Source organism: Ambystoma mexicanum, chromosome 5q (genome assembly GCF_040938575.1).
Source record: "Ambystoma mexicanum isolate Mex_15411 chromosome 5q, UKY_AmexF1_1, whole genome shotgun sequence".
Taxonomy (NCBI): Eukaryota; Metazoa; Chordata; class Amphibia; order Caudata; family Ambystomatidae; genus Ambystoma; species Ambystoma mexicanum.
In genome coordinates this window covers 582240369-582263994 of record NC_090933.1, presented here as the reverse complement: position 1 = coordinate 582263994, position 23626 = coordinate 582240369, and the positions used below count along the sequence as shown (strand labels likewise).

Genomic DNA, 23626 nt, shown 5'->3' with positions numbered 1-23626 from the left:
TTTATTTTATGGGGTTTTTCATGAGGGGTTCACCCATGCTCTACTCAAGGCCACACTCTCACCCCTACATACCCTTTAGCCTCTACCTCCCAGTCCCTTAAGCCCTGCATACACATACACACGTATACGTATACATGTAATTGGTTGATTTCAACCAAAAGTACACACTTTTAAAAAGACATCTATGAAAAGATGCATTGCTTGGCCAAGTGGTAAATGAAGATGTAAAAGCAAGGAGTAATGCTTTTACGCCTTAATTTACCTCTCCAGTGCATTTTTAAATGGTTTCAAATCAGAGAAGGGGCACAGAGGAATGGAATATGTATACTCTGTATCACTTTGGGGTTTTAGAGTTTGGATATCATGACCATATACATTATTTGGTTGTCAGGGTCCTTTTAACCCTGTTTCCTCAAATTGGGACATTCATTACTTTCAAACTTTTTCCGTTTTACACATATACTAATGGCTCGGTTGGCACCTTTGACGTTTCTGTTTGTGTAGTAATGAGGTTGTAATGTAAACATTTCGACATTAAGTACATATATATTATTGTTTTTAAAATTATGATCCTGAATGGGGTGTAGTCCCCAAAACGCGCTGAGCAGTCTCCTTTGCAAGTTTCATCAATCTACAAGAATTTCTTCTGAATTGGTTTCCTTTACAAAGAAATGTTTTTTCGACATTTTAATAGTTTTTGACATTTTGTAACATAGCTGTTTGTACAGCATTAAGGTGTGCAGGGGACAGGGGTGTCCAATTTAGGAAAACGTTTGTTGATTTCTCAACCTCATGTCACGGTTGGTATACCTCCCCTGCACCCACGTTTGTATAATATTTTCCTATTCTTTGCATTGAATTTTTCAAAAGGGTTGTGCACTGTTACATATAACTTTGCATTAAGGGGAGTTGACAGCTCCTCCGTCTTGAAAGTACAATTCGCATTAAGCCTGCATGAGATTTTCATACAGTTGCAAAGAGGAAAAGTAAAGAGTTGAGGTGATTTAGCCTAGTTTTACTGTCCGCGTCTATAGGGGTGCACTCGTAGTAGGTCCCAGGCTTCAGGATGGATGGTAGCATTATATACAGTAATTCATTTCATCCAGAAACGAAGGAAACCACACCATTTTGGAATTAAACAGGCCGCATTTTATAAAAATTCGACAGCACTTATGACGGGGACCCAATTGTTCATTTACATTGTTTTTCATCGGTTGCACATGACCTTGACCATCAGCTGACCCACCAGATGCCTGTTTGGCCTACTGGCTGTATAAGCTGTCCCAGGGTTATTTGTAAGAAGGAAGTCCAATGTCCAGCCGCACAGTCCAAAGGCCCAAGCCTGGGCTAAAAATCCACCCAATGGGCAACCCGAGGGGCCAACGCCGCTGTTCTCGCCTGGTTGGCCTATTGAACGCAAGTGGACCCCTCAACCCACAAGCCGGGTAGGAAATTCATGTTTCTTACTCGTGCAACGTTTTGATCACGGTCCAAACATTTTTACACTCCAATTTTGTAGGTCCACGTCCATAGCGCCTCATTGAGCTCATCAAAAGCGCCAACACACACATAACCACATTTAGGTACAAATTCTGAATATCAAGCCAAAACCAGGGGGCTGGATGGGTGGAACAAAACTATCTCCTGAGAATCCAGGACCGCGCGGGACACAGCGGCGGGGAAGAAAGAGAAGACTTCTAAGCTGGACCCACCTTATATATAAGACCTACTCTTCAACCTTGATTCCAACACCCCCTGCGTCCTCATCTTACTTGACCTCTCTTCTGCCTTTGACACAGTCAACCATGCCATCCTGCTCAACCGTCTCCCTGATAACCTGGGTATCACCGATCAGGCCCTGGCTTGGCTGACCTCCTTCCTCTCTGATCGACCCACCCAGGTCCAACTTGGGTCCTTCCTCTCCTCTATCTCTATCTCTACATGTGGTGTTCCCCAGAGGTCTTACCTCTCTCCCTGGCTGTTCAACAAATATCTAGCACTTCTTGCCCACCGCATTGCCGCTCTCTGCACCAACTTTCAGTGCTATGCAGATGACATTCAACTCATTTTCAGGCTCCCTTCTGCCACCTCTTCTCCTCTCATCTCTGATTGTCTGTCCGCTATCCAGGAGTGGTGTGCCGCCAATGATCTCTGCCTTAATGCCAGTAAGACCGAGATTCCCCTCATCAGCACACCTACTCCCTCCTTTCCTATCACTCTCTGGCCGGCCTCTCTTGGCCCTCTCCCTGCTCACACCTATGAGGCTAAAAACCTCAGGGTCATCTTCGACTCCACACTTTCCTTCTGTCCTCCCATCTCTGATGTCTCTAAGAAGTCACACTAGCAGCTGCGCCTCCTCAGAGGTATTGTTCATTTCATCTCCTTCCCACAGAAGATCACTGTCTCCAGAGCTCTGGTTTTCTCTAGGCTGGACTACTGCAACAGCGTATTTCTATATCTTCCTGCCTCTACTCTCTGCCCTCTGCAACTCATCCAAAATAGGACTGCGAGACCTGTCCTTGGCCTCAAGCCCATGGATCGTATCTCTCCAGGACTGAAATCTCAGTACTGGCTTCCAGTGGCAGTGAGGATTAAGTTCAAAACCCGCTGTATCGTCCAGAAGGCCTTCTGCGGCCTTGGGCCTCAATACCTTCAACTCTCTCTTCCTAAATATCTTCCTTCTCGAGCTCTTCGCTCATCCACCTCCAATTCCCTCAGGGTTAGTCGCTTCTCCAAGCAGCGAGTTGGTGGTAGATCTCTTTCTTCTTCTGGGGCCTCCCTCTGGAACAGCCTCCCTGCCTCTCTGAAACTTGAGGAGAACCATCTCCGGTTCCGGAAGCACCTCAAGACCTTCCTCTTTGCTTCTGCTTTCTATCCTCCTCTCCCCTGCTGATCTCCTGGCTGAATCTGAAACTGCACTGGTTACCTGGCTACCCTCTGATCTCGGGCCCCTCCCTGCCAGTTGCACACCTGCACTGCCCCCCTGTCAACCCTTGCCCTCAGGGACTGTTTCTGTATCCCTACAGCCCGTACTAGCTCTTGACACCTGATGTCTGCACTTACCCTTGCACTTGCCACCAGCTGGCCGCACTTTTATTTATTATTTATTGTCTTTATTTATTTTACTGTTACCCTATGTACTGCACTGCCCCCTCCCCTTTCCCCCACACTTTTTCCCCTTCCCCTCCCCTGCACTTGCGCGATCTTAATGTCACCTGGCCTAGTAGGATCGTTGTCTCTGTCTTCCCTCTGTTTCCCCTCCCCTGCCTCTTCGCACCTTGAAACACTTGTGTAGAGGCGCGTTATAAATGCCATATCATATGTATGCTGGCCCTCCCCCCCAGATGCAGGTAAGGTGCATACCCCGCGCTTCTATTTGGCTCCGCCCCTTTATGCCCGGAGATCAATCCCCTTCACCAGGACAAAGAAAGGTCCCCGCCATGGCCCACGAGGCAGCGTGGCGCCTCCATAGGGGTGCACTTATAGTAGGTCCCTGGCTTCAGGATGGATGGAAGCATTTTATACAGTATTTCATTTCATCCAGAAAGGAAAGGATACCACACCATTTTGGAATTAAACAGGCCGCATTTTATTAAAATTCTATAGCACTTATGACGGGAACCCAATAGTTCATTTACATTGTTCTTCATTGGTTGCCATGACCTTGACCCTCAGCCGACCCGTCAGGTGCCTGTTTGGCCTACTGGCTGTCTAAGCTGTCCCAGGGTTATTTGTAAGAAGGAAGTCCAATGTCCAGCCGGACAATCAAGACTGGGCTAAAAATCCACCCAATGGGCAACCCGAGGAGCCACCCCTGTCATCCTCACCTTCTTGACCTATTGGACGCGAGTTAACCCCTCAACCCACAACCTGGGTAGCAAATTCATGTTTCTTCTTCGTGCAACATTTTGGTCATGGTCCGAACATTTTTACACTCCAATTGTGTAGGTCAGCGTCCATAGCGCCACAGGGTTGATTGGGCTACTGTCCAATGGCCCTCCCCCATTGCTCGTGCAAAGCTACTGCTGAATACCCCCTAAAATATGATGGATAAATGCGTCCACGCCCTCTTGAGAGAGATGGACACCATATGTATTATAGAATTCAGGGGATGAGAGTCTTAACAGGCCATGCCTAATGCTCTGCAGCCGGGGCATGCACGTGAATTTTTCCATGGCCGAGGAGCTAACCCCTGCCCCCAATCCTGCCTCAGAATCATTTCTGACCAGACCACAACTGTACCCTGGAAACAGCGTGCCAGAAATGCCAACTCATTCACTGTAAACTCCCTCACCTGCCACCTGCCCTATCTGGCTAAATAGTTCCCTCCTACATGCACTACCAGAACCTCGGGATGCAGCACCTGCCCCTGCTCCAATGGCTCAGACAATATTCTCTAGAGATGCCTAATGCGCAAGCCCTCTGTACCCAACCAGTAACACGTAAAACCCCCATACATCTGTTTGTCACGCCACACTGGGTCTTTTAGCCTAACCCCGGCTCTTGATACAAAAGAATGGTCGCACACCCAAGCCACCCCTGGCATGGGCCTCACTCCTGCAAGAAAAATATTTGCAGTGTTAATGCAGGCTCCATTACTGCTGTACCAACGGCCTAAGGGCCAGCCGCAGATAGCGTTGAAAACAATCAGACTGCCATCTCCCTGCTGCCTTGGTGACTGCGTCTATGTGAAATGAATGGGATGAGAAACCCACTGGAGATAATCCCACTGCCTGCCATGGCTTCTGCATGACCCTTGTAAACTGGAATTGCGTTAATGGGACCAACAAGTTAGGATGACCACCCGCTGGCCTTACCATTATGTAGCGCCCTAGCAGGGCCCTCGGGACCCACGCTGCACCCGTGGTAGCGAATAATGTTATCCAGGACCCTTTACCCAGCCGGTCTGATTTTGACCTAGGAAGTTACAACCTTACTTGTTTGGGCGGAACTGATATATGCATGAATCGATGTGTTGACATTGCACTAGTTAGTTAATGCAAGTCCAGTGGTCACAATGAGCGGCAGCTATCGGGAGTGGATTACCATAACTTTTACAACCATTCTCACCATTCCGGAACGGTTCTTTTTGAAGTTAAAACATACCTTTTCATTTTACCAGCTAGATTGAAATCGGTTTCACTGTACATTCAGAAAGCCTGAGTGGCATCTCAGCCTGGATGAACTCTACGGCAGCTGAAGGAGGTTCTGCTAACGATAAGGATTTAGCTCTTGCAACACCCTATCTGACCCTGATTCTTGGAGAACTTGTCAAGTTGTTATCTCAGGTTAAATGCAAAGAAGTTACAGTTGATAAAGATCCAGGCCATTTCCACAGGATTTTATTTTAAAATGCGTTGGCTACATGGGATTTGCCCCTTCGTGCCACTGGACAAGTGTGTAGTTATAGTAGGAGTCTCAGTGACTAGTCACTTGCACTACTATAATGCACTCCTGTGCGATTCTTCAGGACCACAGACTATTCATCCCTCGGACTCTGTCAGGCCAGAGGAGATAGATAATTTTCAGTCTTGGCATCCAGGCTTTGTAATACATGACAGCACACATTATTCGAATGGCAGACCGGCCCCTGTTGCTGCAGCTGCTGTTCAGGTAGGTGTTAAGTATGGTTTCCAGCAGAGCTAAGATGAGCGATTAAAGGCGATTGATTTTACAAGGACATATATAAATGATCAGACTGACTGACTGACCAGCTGAGAGAAACTAATGAAAGACATTACAGAGGATCTCCTTCTTTTGCCTGTTCCACCCGCATGGCTGTCAATCTGGCCGCTCCACAACCCTTTGAAACATATGCTGCACCTTGCTCCCTCCCACCCACCCTGTGCCTCGCTGCAGTCACTGTTCCACTACTTCTACCACTGGGCAAGTCTCATATTTGCAGTGCTCAGTCAGTGCATATGTTGTTGCAAAACCTACCTTCCCCAATCGAAAACTGCACAGCACTGGTGCACAATTCAAGCAATTTTTGTAATCTGGCTCCCAATGGTCCTAATGCCATAATCTTTAACTAGTGTTGGGCAGTTTAGCGCATGTGCTAGGAAATTGGGCACTGGTGCTCATTAATGTCTGCCAAAGAGAACGCACTACTCCCTCACACAGTATTTATCGATGCTATAGTTTTCACAAGTATGGAGACTAAAGCAGGACTAAACTCTGTGCTGTCATGAGCAACCTTGCCATGCTGTCATGAGCAGTTTTCTTGACATTACTTTTAAGAAGTAAATACCATAGATCAGCCTACGTAACGTTTGTGCATATAATAGAAATTGGCAAATGCATGTAGCACCATTTATGCAACTTGTGTAATACACTACATCCAACTTTCTCTTCCTAAGCACCTTCCTTCTCGAGCCCTCTGCTCATCCACCGCCAACTCTCTGAGGGTCAGAGGGTCTTCTCCAGGCAGAGAGTGGGGGTAGATCTCTGTCCTCCCCTGGGGCCTCCATCTGGAGCAGCCTCCCAGCCTCTCTCAAACTTGAACAGGACCACCTAAGGTTCCAGAAGCAACTCAAGACATTCCTTTTCGCTTCTGCTTTCTCTCTCCCTCGCTATTGCTGTGCACACTGGTTACCGGGCCACCCACTGAATTTCCGGGACAAGGTTCTTGCACAACCAGTTACCCTTACACTGCCTCTGGGCCTCCAGTCCCAACCACTTAAGGGACTGTAACTGCAACCCTACAGTCCCCTGACTCTCTGCACTTATGAGCCACCTCCCGGCTGCACTTACTTGACACTTTGCACTCTCCCCTTCCCCTCAACCCCTGGCACTTCTCCCCCTCCCACCACCCCGCACTTGCACGATCTGAAGGACACAAGGCCTAGTAAGATCATTGTTTTGTCCTCCTTCTGACCTCCCTTCCTTGTCTTTTCGCCCCTAGAAATACTTGGGCACAGGCGCGTAATAAATGACTTATCATATCAATAGGGAGGTTTGCCTTAATCCAGTCTACACAAAGATATTTTGCAATAGGGAAAACATTAAATAAAGGGTAGGGAGAATTGCCAAAGGATAACCTAAGTCCATGCGTATATATTATCAATTTATTTGGAACATATCTTGGAGTGATAAGTTGCTCTTGTTTTTTACTATTTTTGTAGTTTCCGGTAATAATATGTTTCTTACGTTTGTGGTTGCTTGGGTTATCGTCTGATATTCTGGGGTTCTTACTCTAGTAAAGTTCTTTACTTTGCCTGGGTAAGTGTCTTCATCGAGACTTCAATTCCACTACCTCAGAGGTGTGGGTTCCTGGCTCTCAGTTCTCACAATATAAATTGTGTTTCTTTCTCCTGGCTTCAGGACTCACAGTTTCAACTTGAGTTTCGGAGGTAGTGGAAAACTGGTGTTCACTTCTCACAATACACTAGTCTTTCAGTTTGATCAGGATGTGTATGTACACTTCCATTCCAAGGTATTGGTAAGTTTCACTTTATTTCCCACAATGCATTCCCACAATGCCTCTAAGTGTCAGTGTCCTCACTTCAGGATTTGCAACCTCTCCTAAGGAACTAGGGGGTTGTACTTCACTTCCCATGATGCAGTTGTCCAGGTTACAACGACTAATTTGGATGTATTGTATAATTGGAGTTGACTTCCCACAATGCACTTTTTTAGCTTATCACTTCATTACTTTCAACCTCCCCTTCAGACTGGTAAGTTAACTTCCCTTCCTTCGATGCACTTGTGGTTTTGTTTTCCTACTTAAGGATGTATAAACTCTCCTTCAGATGTACTGAGAATTCGGATTTCATAACGCCCAGTGCAATTCTCTTTCAGATTCCTCAATCTAGGATTTGTAACCCCTCCTCCTGAGGTCGTAGGAGGTTGGATTCCACTTGCCACAATCCTCTGCTCTTTCATGCTCCTCATTTCAGGACTGACAGCCTATCTTTCAAGGGTATTTGCAATTTAGGCTTCACCTATCTACATGCATCATCTGTTTGCTTTCCTATGAAGACCTTCTGATTCCCCATGGACCAGATTCTCGGATCCGCCATGTCTCAATGCCTGGTTTTGTGTTCTCGATAGCTCTCTTGTCAGGTGGCCCAGAAGAAAAGGTTCTCAGGGATCACCATCCAGCTGTTTCTTTTCCCATGAGTTGAGCTTCATCCACAGGACTGGCTCCACATTTTATGTTAGGTCATTTCTATTATGCGCGACACGCCTGAAGGCCGCAGTGCGCAGTGCACATCTGCTCTCGTCACAGACTTTTGTTCTCTGGCTCTGCCTCACCACTTCTCTGACCTGGGTGTCTTCTCACATTTTCACCAAAGATCAGTGGAGGACTTGGCCTGACCCACATCTTCCCCTCCAATCTGCGTCTTGGGGTTCTCTTGTTTGGACTTGGATTCTGCCTTTTTCGCTGTTGCTGTCTTGATATATTGGCATGAGCAAATAATTCTCCTCTCTCCCTCAACATCCCTCAATCCGCTCTCAGGATTTTCCAGAGTTAACCTCCATATGCGGCATGGGAGACCCCAGTGTCTCTTGAGCGGTTATAGGTCAAAGGTTTGAATCAAAAGGTTCGAAATACAATAGGGTCGAATCAAAAGGACCAAAAACAAAAGGTTCGAAATTATTATTATTATTTTTTTTGGGGGGGGTCCCCCCAACCCCTGTTTTTGTGGTAAAAACCACTTTTTTTACCTATATGGAAACCCCCCAAAAAATATATAATTAAAAAAAAAATCAATTCTTTTGTTTTCGGTCCTATTGACTCGACCCTATTGCATTCAAACCTTTTGTATTCAAACCTTTAACCAGACACCCTCTTGAGCTCCACCAATTCAACCCAACCAGCCCCTTGCCTTCTAGCGGTTGGCACTTTTCATTCTCCAGGGCAAGAAAGTTGTGCAAACCAACTGAATGTTTATTTTTTTTTAATATAATCATTAATTTTTTTGTTGTTACATAGTAAGGAACATGCAATTGAATATTACGCCACTTGTTTAATGTGTTTTGTTCAGAACTTCTTGCCTTCAATTTCCATTGCATTCGTCATAAACACAGTGCAATATTAGTGTGCTCCGCTGCAAATAAATATATTTATCAGCAGAACTGGAGCAAAAATGTATTTTTCGCTATTTATTTGCAGAACTGCAAACTTTAATCTAGCCCCATGCGCTAGGAACGCGTGCTGGGCAGCAGACAAAAGCAGATTTCCAAACGCACTTCACAATATGTTGCCACATTCTGTAGCAAGCACAGACACATTACACACGTAGTGAGGTGACACCTGACCCGTTGTCCATATATTTAGTGTAAACAAAGTGTTGAATGAGAACATGTGTTGTGCCATCATGAACATAAGCACAGCCTCTTCCACAAGCACAGAAGGGGGAAGTGGAAATACAATTTAAAACGCAAGAATTAAATTCCCGGCTTCCACATGCTGCTTGTGAGTCCTCTCCCCGATGCCCCTTCATTAAAACCTGTTATTTTGTTATTTAGCTTTTTGATGAACCAGGAAATGTTTTCAAATACACCACCAAATACTGCCAAGAAGAGCCTGGGAGCTCCCAGAGATTTCATGTAGTTTTAGGGGGTTCTACATATTACGTTGTGAATTGACCAGAGTTCCTTTCTACAGTGGTCGAAGTGTACAAAAAGAAGTAGTGGAACTATGTTCACTGCTGGCCCACCCCCACTCCCCACAAACCCCATTATCATGCCCACTCCCATGGGCAATACAACCCCATACCTGGGTTCTTCCTTTCCTCCATTCCACCCCCACCACGATGTAAACTTGCAGGGTTGTCCAACTCTGGGCCTCCAGGGCCGGTATCCTGACGGGCTTTCAGGATATTCCTCATTAATATTCATGAGGGGAAAAGTGCATACATTTAGAATCACTGTGTGCAAATATATCTCATGAATATTAATGAGGGGTATCCTAAAACCCGGCATGGATCAGGCCCTCGAGGCTTGTAGTTGGGCAGCCCTAGAAGGCTGCAAGAAACACAGTGAAAGACTGCAGCTTTACCCACCCTCCCCTTTCTAATCACTTACCATTCGCACCTCTTAAGGGGCATGCTAAAGATTAAAGCCACCCCTCTCACCTACCCATTACCTGCATGTACAGCCGTGCATGCAGCATTTTCGCTTAAATGCAAAAGACAAATCTGATTACTGCGGGAGCAGGGCTATGATGAGGCTTGGGAATGGGCTCGGTCCCAAGAATCCCACTGAAAAATAACAGCAGCACAGCAGCTCCACGATAGCTCACTGTGATGTGAAGCGGGAGATGGTCCAGCAGGACTCAAGTGGATTCCCCAGGAAAGCGAAAGCCAAAAACCAAGGCGTCTGCTGTTTAAGGGAATGTTGTACATTGCACTGAAGTGAGCATTTCAACTTCTTACACTTTTATTTTAAAGCAAAACCATTCTGAAACGCCACTCCCAACCTCTCCCGCCCACTTCAACCACTGCTTTTATATTGACATTCGAAACCTTTGCATTTAAGCACTTATTAAATAGCCTTATGCCTATGAAACCTGTGAACCCAACGCTATGGGCGGGCAGGCCTGCAGGGAACTCTGGCGATTGCCCGGCTGGCCTCTGCACCATGGCCCTCTCTTGTGTCATTACCTTGATTTCCTGATTTTCTTACTCTCTCTAATGTGCACCCCGCACCATCACCTCCAGCTCTCCCCATCTCTCACAACCCTCTGAAGCAAAGCATTTGTTATAACGGGTCCAGAATGCTTTATCGCTCCCCCAAAAGCGGACATATAACGCAAATATACCTCAGTGTGTTAATATGTTTAACTACTTTTTAATTTCTCCATGGGGGCAAATATACTTTACAATTCCCTATTTGGATGCATTGTTTGGCAAATTCTCTTGTGGGAGAACGTCTCAAACCGTTCTTGGAGGGGTTGGGCGTGCTCCCATGGTGTAATATTGCCTTTTTAGAAAGACATTTTCAAGGTCGCTGTTGGTTCTCAGGCCACCAGTGTTTCTGACCCCTGGTTCACCTTGGGACTAAAGCAGATTCAGCAAATGGGTGAACGCAAGCCGGCACACATATTCCCTGGAAGATACAGCCCTTTACTCAGCCCAGCTAAACATCTACCAGACAGCCACAATATTGCCAAAGAAGTTAAAGACTGCAGGCAATTCCACAAAGGCCCTATTCAAACTTGCTTTTTTCCTTAACACACCCTACTGCCTGGTTCTCTTCTAGCTCTCCAGCCGCACATTGTTATAAAATCCTAATCCCCTCTTCAATGAAAACATTTAAAACAATGAAACAAAGTCTAGGCGTGACTCCTAAGTGCCCAGATGTGCATGCAGTCACTTTAATGACTACTCAAGGGAACTGCTGGGGAGTGTCCTTTTCCATGCAGCCACCATTCAGTTGTCTACAATTTAATTAGTGCATTAAAAGGGCCTGATTGTTAAAAACATGGGCATGGCAGAAAATCAGGAGAAGCCCGTCAGCATTTCATATTTGCAGTGGCTGCCTTACACTTGATCCTCAAAGCCCAAAACTGGGGCGAACCTGGACCTTCCTTTGGCATATTCGAGGTGCTCGGTGGGCACCTCAGCGATGCTCCAGGCATCTCCAGATTTGCTTTTGCAAATCAGAGTTAGGAAGTTGGGAGGTGGAAGTCCGCGATGCACATGGGTATCTCCCTACTTTCCTCAGGGCCACTTTTTGAGAATCAGATCCTGATCCCTTTGTGGATCCGGTTCCGCTAGTTTTGTTTCGCCTTTACTTAATAATGCACATCCTGGACCTACCCACACAGCAAACTTTAGACCCATCACTAATTTGCTCATCGTGCCCAAGCTGATGTAAAAAGTGTATGTAAAAAAAACCACAGGCATTTCTGCAGACCATTTCATACTTTTTCGATCTCATGCATTCGACAGAAAAGTATTTTCTGGGGTATCAGGGTTTCACGCTGGCTATGGCTTATAGAAAGGATGGCACTCTGTTGGTCCTGCTGGACCTATTCGCAGCCGTTTACACTGTGCTATACGTGTTGAGACCAAGTGAACAATATCCCTGATTCCACCCGAAACTCATTACGGCCTTTCCTGGATGGCAGGTCACAATGTGTGCAAATAGGCCATTCGGTTTAGCCAACCCCCAGTCTCTTGTGGTGTCCCAAAGGGGTTGCCCACTCTCCCCTGTACTTTTTAATGTCTACCTGATTCCTTTAGTCAATTTTCTAAAGTGTTTCCTCCTCCTGGTTTCAGGAGAGAAGTGAGAATTGGCAGCTTCAGGCCACGTTACACTGGATGAACACTTAAAAACAAACACTGAATGGATCTAAACCTGAGCTATATTGTTGAGAGCAAGAAGCTCAGAAGAGCTGCCACTTCACCCTTTCTGGGCTTTTCTCTATCTGGTCACCGCGTTTGACGAATATATGACCTGGCGTCCTCATATAAATGCTATGATAAGCAGCTGGTTCTGCAACGCAGGATCCTGAAAAAAAAACATCTTTACATGTCATTAAACATAAAGGCCTGATTGTAGGTGCTGCAGGGTTCCCAGGAGTGTTGATCAGTAAAATACAGAAGGCACAAAATGTGTCAGTAAGGCATGTACTTGGTCTACGCAAACAAGATGACCCTACAGCTCCCCTTAGATCACTACAGTGGCTGTTGCTGGGAGACAAAAGCCAATTAAAATTAGCATGTTTACCCCACAAATGTCCCACAAATGCCTCTGTTTTGTTGCTCCTGCTTACCTAATCTAAACCTGTGCCCCTATGCCTACTCGGGACGTTAGAAGTAGGGACCAGCATTTGTTGCCTGTCCCTCCATTCGACCCGGTTTCTAGAGCAGGTCGTTGATTCATAGTTCGGACATCTAAACTCTGGAATCAACTTCCAATTGATCTTAGAATGTCCCCCTTCTAAATTATGGGGGCAAACTATTCTGTAACATAAACAAAATGTGATTACCACTTTTGAGATTGCACACTCAACTCCCTTAAATTAGAGACGTATTGAAATGGTATTCTGAAGTATTTCTCACTAAGACACCAAAAGCGCAAGTTAAAACAAAGGAGACATTAGTTTATTCAGCTAATTGCCAGCACAGCTTGTCGGTTAGTTGAGAGAATTTGATGCCACAATCCGAAATATCTCTGCTCCTCTTCCTACCAAAAGAGCACTACTTAGACACGAGGCCTAATGTAATATCAGTAGGTGATGGAATTCAGTACGTATGTAAACCGTTACTGTTGGTTGGGGCAGGCATAGAGCAAGGACACTGTGGCTCAGAATGATATGATTGCTGACCCTAAGACCTGGAGATCTGGGTTTCATTCTGTAACCCTACAATCCTGACCATGTCACCTTGACTCTATATGCCTGGTGTTGTAAATATTGGTAATGGCTAGTGTGCTTCCTACTTTTCAACCCACTACATGCTCCTTGCAGTTCCCATAACATCATGCTTTCTGCATCCAGTTGCAACTGGACCCAGCACACTATACTGCTCTGTGTACGAGATGACCATATAACAGTATGATTTACCAGTCAAGCACCTCAAAGTCAGGTGTGTGCTGCATCATGTACCAAAAACAACCTCCAGAAAACATGATCTGGCAAAACCAACAGTTTAAGCTCTTGTGTAAAGAGGGGATGGGCATTTTCCATGGACTGCCAGAATGGAACTACCTGGCCATAAAATGCCAACAACTGGAAAATTGTATGAACATCTAGGCATGGGATGTCAGTGCCTAGCAAATACCTATACACAAGCCAAACCCACTGGCTTTACGAATACTTGATTGTAACAGTACGTTAGTGCAAGGAACAGATACAAAAATACACATTTTTCTTTGAAATCAAGCAACCGAAGGCACACTTGGTTAAGACATTTGTATTATATCAGTCCTTCGTTTACAGAAGCGCTGAAGGCACTTACTCTCAGAAAACTGCTTAGAAATAAAACTGGCAGGCCCTGTACTGCACAATGTTTGATGTTACTGCATGATAGGCTAGCACAAATAGATCCCAGGACAGGTTGTTTTGGGAGGGGGGGCAGGTAGTGGGTTGGAATGGCCATCGGGACTAGCATGGTCATTCCCATGGCTATGCCTCTGCTCTCATATCTTTCCTCTATGTCATCCAATGCAATAGTTTCATAAAGTTCCACCTAATAGGCAAACCTAATGATAATGTGCTTCTATAACATAATACAACATAACATATGTTTTGGTGTTAGATTAGCAGGTGTTGCAAATTAAGTTTTTCAGCTGATACTCAATAATAAGGGGTAAACTACTGTATTCAGTCCCTTTGAAGTAAGAAAGCCCGTATAGGAATGTGAAGGATTGCCCTCTGGCAAGGGCGTAGAATCCCTGCCATTTATATTTTAATTAATAATAGCATGAAGCAGCTAATTCTGTCTCAGAAAGGATAGTCTGCTAACCAGACCCCCCTTTCAGCAAACTCCAAGTCAAAAGCGTGTACACCTGTGCACTGCTGCATTAGTAGCCTGAACTGCGGCACCTGCTCACCAGTGGCACATAGCAGGCTCAAAGGTCACAGTTCCACTCATGACAGCTGCAGTGACAACCACTTCACTTCAGCACAGGGGCTGCATTTAATGTATGCACCATGTTGCCAAACTACATAATTATAAGAAATCACCATCCTGGTGACAGTGTAATCTGTAAATATAAGCCATAACTGGGTTTGGGGTATGGTGGCTGCTATATCATATAATTAGTAAAGCCACACCTGAATCTGTATCATACACTTGTCAATACTGTGAGCCAGGCCAGCCATAGACCATCTGTGTATTCTCCTAAGACTGTCTCTGCTTCGCTTCACCCAGCAGAAACATAGCCAGTGGGAGCTGCCCCTCTTTTGATCCTTTGTGAGGTTGGGTAACACCTCCGTACAGCAAGCCAGCACATAAGCAGGAACTGCCCTGAAAAACAGGAATCCAAGCACACATCACACAAAAAGATTAGCCTCACACCAGGGTGTTGCATACCAAAGTGTCTTAGGTGCTATTGGTCTGAGAAGGAGGCAGGGTTAGTGTAGCCAGAGGAACTCAGCACAGCTGGCGAAACATTGCACCATCTTGTTTCTTCTCCCTGTGCTTCCATTTCCTTCATGTCTTCTTCACTTCCTTTAATATAAAGCACTGCGGGTGTTATGCAAGAAGACAAAGACCACTTGTCACAACGACAGGGATTTAACCCCTTAAAGTAGGCTTGCCTTTGTCCAATCACCTGTAAACATTCCTAATAAAAGAGGGGCTCTCCCATCGCTTGTTTGATTCACTTTTGCATTACCCAGGATTAAGGAAGAATTAGTTTGGACCTCTTTTGGGAGAGTTGATCTTTCCAAAGCCTTCAGAGACTGAGGTCAAGAAGGAGTGTACCAGGGCACAGCTCTGTTCCCTATCCACTCCCAGGGCACATGGGGTAACTTGTGCTGAGGACCAGAACTTGCCACTCTGTACCAAACCTCCATAGGCTGGGAGAGCAGAACCTGAAAGGACTCACCCTATCCTAGAGCCTCGATATTGGTTCTCACAGAATCTGGAGGGCCAAATCAGCAATGATTCCTGTTCTATCACACAAAACCAGTCAAACCGCATTTGAACCACATTGCCCGCTCCCGAACCCGAGGGACCACCAAGTTCTGCTTTTGACTCTTCATCAAATTTCAAACAACCACTGTTTTGTATCCATCGAACCAGCCCGCTGCCCCACCTTTCCAAGAGGAGCACCTCACTTGTCGGCTCGGACAACCTGCTTGCTGCTGCAGACATTTTTCAAAATAGGAATTGCCATAGTAACCTGCAAGGGAGCCCCACCAATGTGCACAATGCCACTGACTCTGAGTGTTCACAAGATGGGTGAAAGGGGGGTTTGACATTGAGGAAAAGGGCAGCCTTTGGAAAATGGGTGAAGAATTTGGGGTTTAATTGGGATGCTAATTTGTCTCTTGCAGCCCAAGTCAATGAAGTATCTAGAGCCTCCTTCTTTCAGCTTCTTGAAAAGACTCTCCAATTCGCTCCTAAAGATCTCGATTCATTGGTACTGGGTGCACTTCTGAATTCCCATTTAGACCATGCTAATGCCATTTATACTGACAGTTCCAATATCCTATTGCATACGATACAATCGATTCAAAATGCTGCTGTGCGGTTGGTGTTGAATCTCTTCTGGTGTCTATGATATGATATGATATGATATGATATGATATGATATGATATGATATGAAAGTCATTTATAACGTGCATGTACACAAGTGTTTCTAGGTGCGATAAGACTAGGGAGGGAAGACAGAGGGAGGACAAGGCAAACTATCTTACAAGGCCCTGTGTCATTCAGATCGTGCAAGTGCAAAAATGAGAAGTGTAAGGGGAAAGAGAGGGGGGAAATGCAAGAGAGATGGAGAGGGGAAAACCGGGCAGCAATGCACTGAGTAAGTGCAGCCAGGGCAGCGCAGCTCTGAGTAGTGCAAGGAGAACAAGGGACTGTAGGGTTACAGTTACAGCCCCTAAGTGCGTGGTAGGCCGAAGGTAGTGCAAGGGTGACTGATCAAAAAAGAGCCTGGTACCCAGTGAGACTCTGAGGGTAATCAAGCAACCAGTCGGTACAGCAGACAGGTAAGTAAGGTAGGTTAGTAGGGGAGGGAGAGAGAAAGCAGAGAAGAAGAAGAAGGTTTGAGCTGCTTCCAGAACTTCAGGGGGCCCGGCTCAAGTTTGAGAGGGTTAGGGAGGCAATTCCAGAGGGAGGCACCTGCAGAGGAGAGAGATCTACCCCCCACTCTCTGCCTGGAGAAGCATCTAACCCGTAGATAGTTGAAGGTAGCTGAGCGAAGGGCTCGAGAAGGAAGGTATTTTGGAGGAGAGCATTGGATGTAGTACAGGCCAAGGTCCCAGAAAGCCTTGTGGACAATGAAAAGGGTCTTGAACTTGATCCTTGCAGCCACAGGGAGCCAGTGGAGAGATTTCAGTGCTCGAGAGACACAGTCTCTGGGCTTGAGGCCAAGATTAAGTCTTGCAGTCCTGTTCTGGATTAGTTGCAGAGCGCGGAGAGTAGAGGAAGGCAGATTGAGAAAGAGGTTGTTGCAGTAGTCCAGCCTAGAGAGAACCAGAGCTTGTAAGGGAAAGTGAAAAAGGGCAGAGTTCCTTTGAGGAGGTGCAACTGTTAGTGGGACTTCTTGGGGACCTCCGAGATGTGAGGAGAGAAAGAGAGAGTGGAGTCAAAGATGACACCAATATTTTTTGCCTTGCAGGAAGGCGAAGGAAGAGGGCCAAAGGCGGGCGGGCAGAGTGAGAGGGGCAAAGCAGGGTCAGGGGTCCCAATGAGGGGTCTCCATCTCACTGGCATTAAGGCAGAGATCGTTGGAGGTGCGCCAATCCTGAATCGCAGATAGACAGTCAAGAATGAGCGAGAGAGGAGAGGACAATGAGGAGAGCCTGACGGAAAGCTGAGTGTCATCACCATAACAGTGAAAGTTAAAGAAGGTAAAGATCAGGTGGGCCAAAGGGCTAAGTAGAGGTTGAAAACCCAGGGTGAGAGGATAGTGCCTTGGGGAATGCCACAGGTAGAGAGAGAGGTGGCAGAGAGAAAGGGACCAAGTTGGACCTGAGAGGGGTGGATCAAGAGGAAGGAGGTCAGCCACTCCAGGGCCTGATCTGTGATTCCCATGTTCTCATGAAGGTGATAGATCAGGATGGCATGGTGGACCATGTCGAAAGCAGAGGAAATATCAAGGAGGATGAGGATAGAAGGAATGCTGTAATCAAGGTTAGAGAGCAGATCTTCACGGGTGTTCAGGGGAGCAGTTTCCGTCCTCTGGCAGCTCTGAAGCCAGACTGATGGTCATGGAGACAACCAACAGATTCAGTGTGGAGAGTAAGCTGGGAGATGGCCAGCTTTTCCTAGAGTTTGCTCAGGAAAGTGGTGATGGAGATTGGGCGATAGTTTGCTGGGCAGGTAGGATCGGCAGATGGCTTCTTGGGGAGGGGGTGCACAAGGGAGTGCTTAAGGCAAGAGGGGAAAGTTCCAGTGGTGAAAGAGTGATTACTGAAATTGGCCAAGGCTGGAGCAAGGGTGTCAATATGGTCCTTGATGGTTCTGGAGGAGCAGGGGAGCACCTGTTTGGATGACACTTTCATAAATCTGACTTGTCTAGAAACCTTGTCAGGTGTTGTCAGAGAGAAAGAGGAGAAAGGAGGAGAGGGAGAGATGGCCAAAGGGGGGCCGAGAGAGGGAGAGGAAGAGGAGATAAACCTGAGTTTTAGCTGAGACGTGAGAGGCCAGAGCCGTACAGAGGGCCTGGGAGGGAACAGGAGAGGTAGAGACTACAACAGGATTGGCCAGTTCCTTGCGGATTTGAAAGAGTATGGCCGTGTTGTTAGAGGCCGCATAGACGTGGGTATGAATATGTGCTCTCTTCTTGGACAGGACAGAGAGTCTGTATTGCCATTACAGCAGGCGGAAGGCCAATTAGTCAGAGGATGTGCCCGTATCGTAGACAACGTCATTGGTTACCATGTCAACAACTGATCACTTGAAAACTCCTTTGTCCTATCTTCAAGTGTATCCATTAGCTAGCTTCACCTTATCTTTGATAGAAAAGTCTCTTTGTATCATGTCAGAAGGTCACTTTGCTCTGAAGACAAGTATTTACTGGTGGTTCCCCATTGACGCTTTCATTCATGAGGTGGCAGACTATTTCACTATTATGCCCCAAACTGTCGAATCATCTCCCAGAGCATATCCTAAATTTAGGTGCCCTTTTGCTGTTTAAAGAAAAGTAAAAAGCGTATCTCTTCAAATACATGTTCTTCCTTTTTTGTTCCTTTAAGTTCATCTGTGTCCATATGAATGTTGCCTGCGAGGTACCTCATTTATGGGGCTGTGTGCGGTATGAACGGAGAATGCAAAATACAAATACAAATGCAGAGAGATTAAAAATACAGAGAAAGAGAGAAAGGGGGAGAAGAATGCGTGGTCTGAGGAAACATAACTAGGGTGGATGAAAGGTGGGATGACTTTGGGAAAGAGGAAAGTAGCATTATGAGGAAGGGTGTTCCGCAGCGATATTTTCGGAAGGTGGGAGTGCCTCAGGAAAAGCAGGGACTTGAATTATTGTGTGGCTAGTTTGGGTCCTTATGTATCAGTAGTCCATTTGCTCATTACTTCAGTGTTTACTTGTAGCTAACAGTTGCTCTCTGTGTATCTGTTTTTTTAATATGCATCTTTGCAGTTCCACTGGTTACTGACTTGCACATATGAGAAGTGTTCTGTTCAGAGTATTCAAGGAAATCAGAGGCAGAAGTTGTAAATAATATTTGTAAAATAAATGAGCCTATCATCAGCTAAACACAATATTTAATTGATACCAATTTAGCAAAACACTGTAAACACTACCTGAAACCCTGTGCCCTGGATTGAGGTGTAATATGTACCCCTTTAAATATGCAGTGTCGGCACCACAGCACCATTGCATTTGTCGGTTTCTGTGTAGCACCAGCGTTATGGGTCTCTACACTGGCTCCCGGTGACTGCAAGGATCAAATTCAAATCCCTCTGCATCATATCTAAGGCTGTCTGGGGCCTGGGACCTCTCCACATCCAGCTTTCCATCCCTAAATACCACCCAGTGAAAACCCTCAAGTTCTCTGGCTCAAACTCTTTGTGGGTCAAATGTTTCTCCAAGCAGAGAGTTGGAGGTAAATCCCTCTGCTCAGCTGGGGCCTCCCTCTGGAACAGCCTCTTTCTTGTCATCACACTTGAGCCAGATCGTCTTAAGTTCCAGAAACTTCTCAAGACCTTCATTTTCTCCTGTGCCTTCCATCTCCCCCTCCCTTGCTAAGCTCTCCACCTGCCGCTGCGACTGGGGCCTGGTGTCTTCTAAGTCATACAGGGAACAGAATACCCTCCTTACCAGTCCCTCCCAGCATTCTTCGCCAGCGCTTGCTTTTGGGTCCCCTTTCCCAGACTATCCCTACCCAGTCCTCCTACCCACAGCACTTGCCTCCCTTTGCCCCTTTTCCCCCTGGCCCTTGGCCTCCCTCCCACGGCCTGTGGGGTCCCCTCCCCTACTTTGCACTTCTCCCTCTACCCCTACCCCCTTGCACTTATCTCCTTAAGCACCTGCATTGTAGGATTTTCACAAGGCCAAAATAGTCGTCTCTTTGCTGTATTTTTTCTCATGATATCCCATGCTCCCCCTGCCCCCCGCTTGCTTGTCCTTTTGCAGGGTGGCCACATTGGTTGCAATCTATCAGTGACCCTGGAAAGAACAATGCGTTTTACCTTAAACCTGTGGTGGTCACCAAACCATACATGTAAGAAAAAGACACAAGAACTAGCACTTCCCACAATAGGAGGAAGGGCAAGGTCTGCATCACTGATGTGCCATATGCCCCCTCAGTGCAAGAGAAAGACCCTGACCATTATCCAGCATGTTAGACATCAGGCCCTCCTCCACTTTAACCACCTTTGGAAAAGCCAGACACGGCGTATTACCCTTTTGGGCATTGTTACAAAAGTATCCACGGACTCCAGAAGTTTTATTCATTCCTTTATTTTGATTTCAAATCATCCCATATCCAATATCACATTTACAATTTTCTCAGTGTAATAGTTTACTTCACTCACAGTTAACAAAGTTCTCATCGACTGACACATGTTTCGTTCGGTGCATTCTTTACCAGGGCATACACTTCTTTACCTGTTTTACTCTATTGTGTGTAACCAAGATCAGGTGATTGTGCAATGGCGCACAGTACCATAGTCAGATTTTTATTACATTCTGGACTGACCTTGTGAGGTGATTTGTTTTGTCTCTAAATGCGCGTTCATGGCTTCTAGCACCCTGCCACCGCCATTACCTAACTAAATATGTTAATTAACTCCCAAAACACGCGAGTCCTCTGTTTTTCATCCATGTTGGCTAAACTGTCCTTTAAACTGGAGAAAGCTAGTCTCTGCATGGGTGGCTAAAGCATGTGTATCCTAAATGGGGCCAGGTAGTTCGGCTTTTAGTTTAAGCATTATGAAATCCTACCACTTGCTGCAAATGGCAACTGGTGGGGGCAGCCTGTGGATGTGTTGCCTTCTTTGTAGCATACAAGATATTTTAGGATTTATATCTAACGACACAGGCTTTTATATCAAGTGCTTGCAATTCTCACCATGAACGTTTTATATATTTAGGATATAGCCATAACACCACGTTCGCCTTTTTTCTATTGATGCATTGCGGTTGAACACTGTCCAGCACGATTCCCTGTGCAAGAGGATATCTTGATCCCATGTTGATTACATTATTGTTTGTTCCAGTATTTTACCTGCTAATCCGCTTTGATTTACTACAGATTAGAAAGTGCAGACATTTGTTGGACACTTCTTTTGATACAACTACCACATCTTCCCTTCTGCACTCCACCCCCACATTGCCTTTCTCCAGTGACTTCTCAAAATGGCACCCTAGTGACTTTATTGAAGCCGTTGCACTACTAGGAAGTCTGCAGAAAACACATTTTCTAATTCAGCTTGAAATCTGGGAGAATTCAAACTTTGCATTAAAATCCCGGTGGACACAAATAATCACATCTCTCCATCTTCTGGTTTAAAAAACAACTGACTGGCAGAACGCACAGATCATACAACCCTTGCAACTCTGGTGGACTCCCTCCAACTCCATTCTTACAAACAAGAATGCATCCAGGACATTTTCACGTTTTATGGATTTAACACAAAACATCTGTTTCTTTAACCTGTACAAAATATATTTGCCCACGAAGAGGTGCCTAGTTACCAAAACATGTGTTGGACTAAACAAATGATGGACGTACAACAAATAAGCTAAAATATGCAAATGTGTTAGTAGGAGAACGAATGCGTCACTATTTATTTATCATTATTTATCAACCAACGTATCCTATAAGCACGCGTGGCAAATCATTGACCCCATACTTTAGCACAAAAAAATAACGGTCAAGCAGAAATCCAGTTTCCCACATACTCAGCAGCTCAAAACCAAAACTCACTGAAACTACTACTGGACTAGCACGCCAAAGGCATATCTGCTTACTCTTTTCCAACAACCGATTGGAACCCTGTCTGACACCTCAGGTCAGATTGGAGACTTACTAGAGGTGCATGAATCACCAATCAGATTCAAGTAAGACTGTCCTTGATTGACCACGAAGGCACGTGTTTTGCTTTCCCTATTATAAGTGAACTGCCAAAACCCAACCGACAAAGCAACAGACAAAACATATTGCCACCCCTTTTCTACATCGTTGTAGGAAAACACACTACACAACAAAAGTGCACCGCAACAGCAATCTCTAGCGGTTTCATCAACCATTAATCCCTATTAAAAAACATAAACCTCTTTTTGATATGCCTATAACAATATTTAAATAATGCCCGACAAATGATGTTTCTCTTTTTATCTTCAACATATTTACTTTAGCAACGAATGAGTGAAAAACAAACACAATTCGAAATACCCAATTACCATAGGCAATTCGAATCTCAGCCACTGAATGATCTTTTGATATGGTATTAAATATGAATTGGTTGCACTATAACCTCAGAAGAAGCCTCTTGGGACTAGGAGTCACACCCTGCAATACATCTCACCTCCAGTTCCTAGGATCCAGGCTTACCAGAAGGTTTTTTAGCCGTCTCCTGAAGGCCACATGGTCCTCACTTGTCCATGGGTAATACGGAAGGGTGTTGCACAGTTGCACAGCTCTGAATGCAAATGAGAGTCCTCTCCATTTTACCTCTGCTTAACTGTGAATTACTAAAAACGTAGATGCACTGAAAAGAGGGTCCAGAAAGGATGCCATTGTTTACATGCATCTATTAAGAAGGACGGCACGGTTTTACGGGTCTTCAATTCCACTTGTGCCAACACAGGCAGGCAGTGCAGAATTGTAAGAGCCGGTACACAATGCTTGAATTACTCACCACATGGAGCATCCGGGCTGCATATTTTGCATTCACTGCAACATTTGCAAATGTATGGCAAAATGTGTCATCCCATGTGAGCACTTGCCTCCTTTGTAAATTAATTAGTCAAATACTGTTCAAGATTGCTCAATAATTTGCCTTAAATCGACATTGTGTTCCTTCAACAAACATTTTATATTATTCAAATTGCCCCTATACCAACACCTGTTTGAACCGTTCGGTCTTTATCAAGACAGGGCTTCTTAATTGAAAATGATCCTTAGAAATTGATGTTGGTTGCATGATTACCACATATAATCCTTAAATTGTCAAAAGTATGCTGGAGATCCTCAGGTAAGAGATGTTTGCAGCATCTAAAAGGGGTAGAACCAGAGTTAAGGTCGCTAGAACTCTGCTGAAATAAATCAACAATGGCAAGGTGGGTTTTGAATGTTTTAAAGTTGAAGAAGCATTTCTCCTATACTGCTGTCACCTCAAATTCCATGAAAAGTAATTTTTGAACATGTGTCCTAGTTTCTTTATCTTCTGAGAAGGGCACAGGCTGCTTCCTGGAGATTGCGGCAAAATGTGATTTATTCCCCAGTAACCAGAACTTTTGCTTCTGATGGATTCCGTTTTAATCCATGAATCGATAAACAGGAGACACTCTGGGAAGCTGCCAGAGTTC

At 45.4% G+C, this 23626-nt stretch overlaps 1 protein-coding gene across 3 annotated transcripts in view; it reads left to right on the top strand.

Annotated features, from left to right (window-relative positions):
- Positions 1-23626, top strand: part of RGS20 (regulator of G protein signaling 20) — a 620050-nt gene that overhangs the window by 296017 nt on the left and 300407 nt on the right. The window lies entirely within an intron of this gene.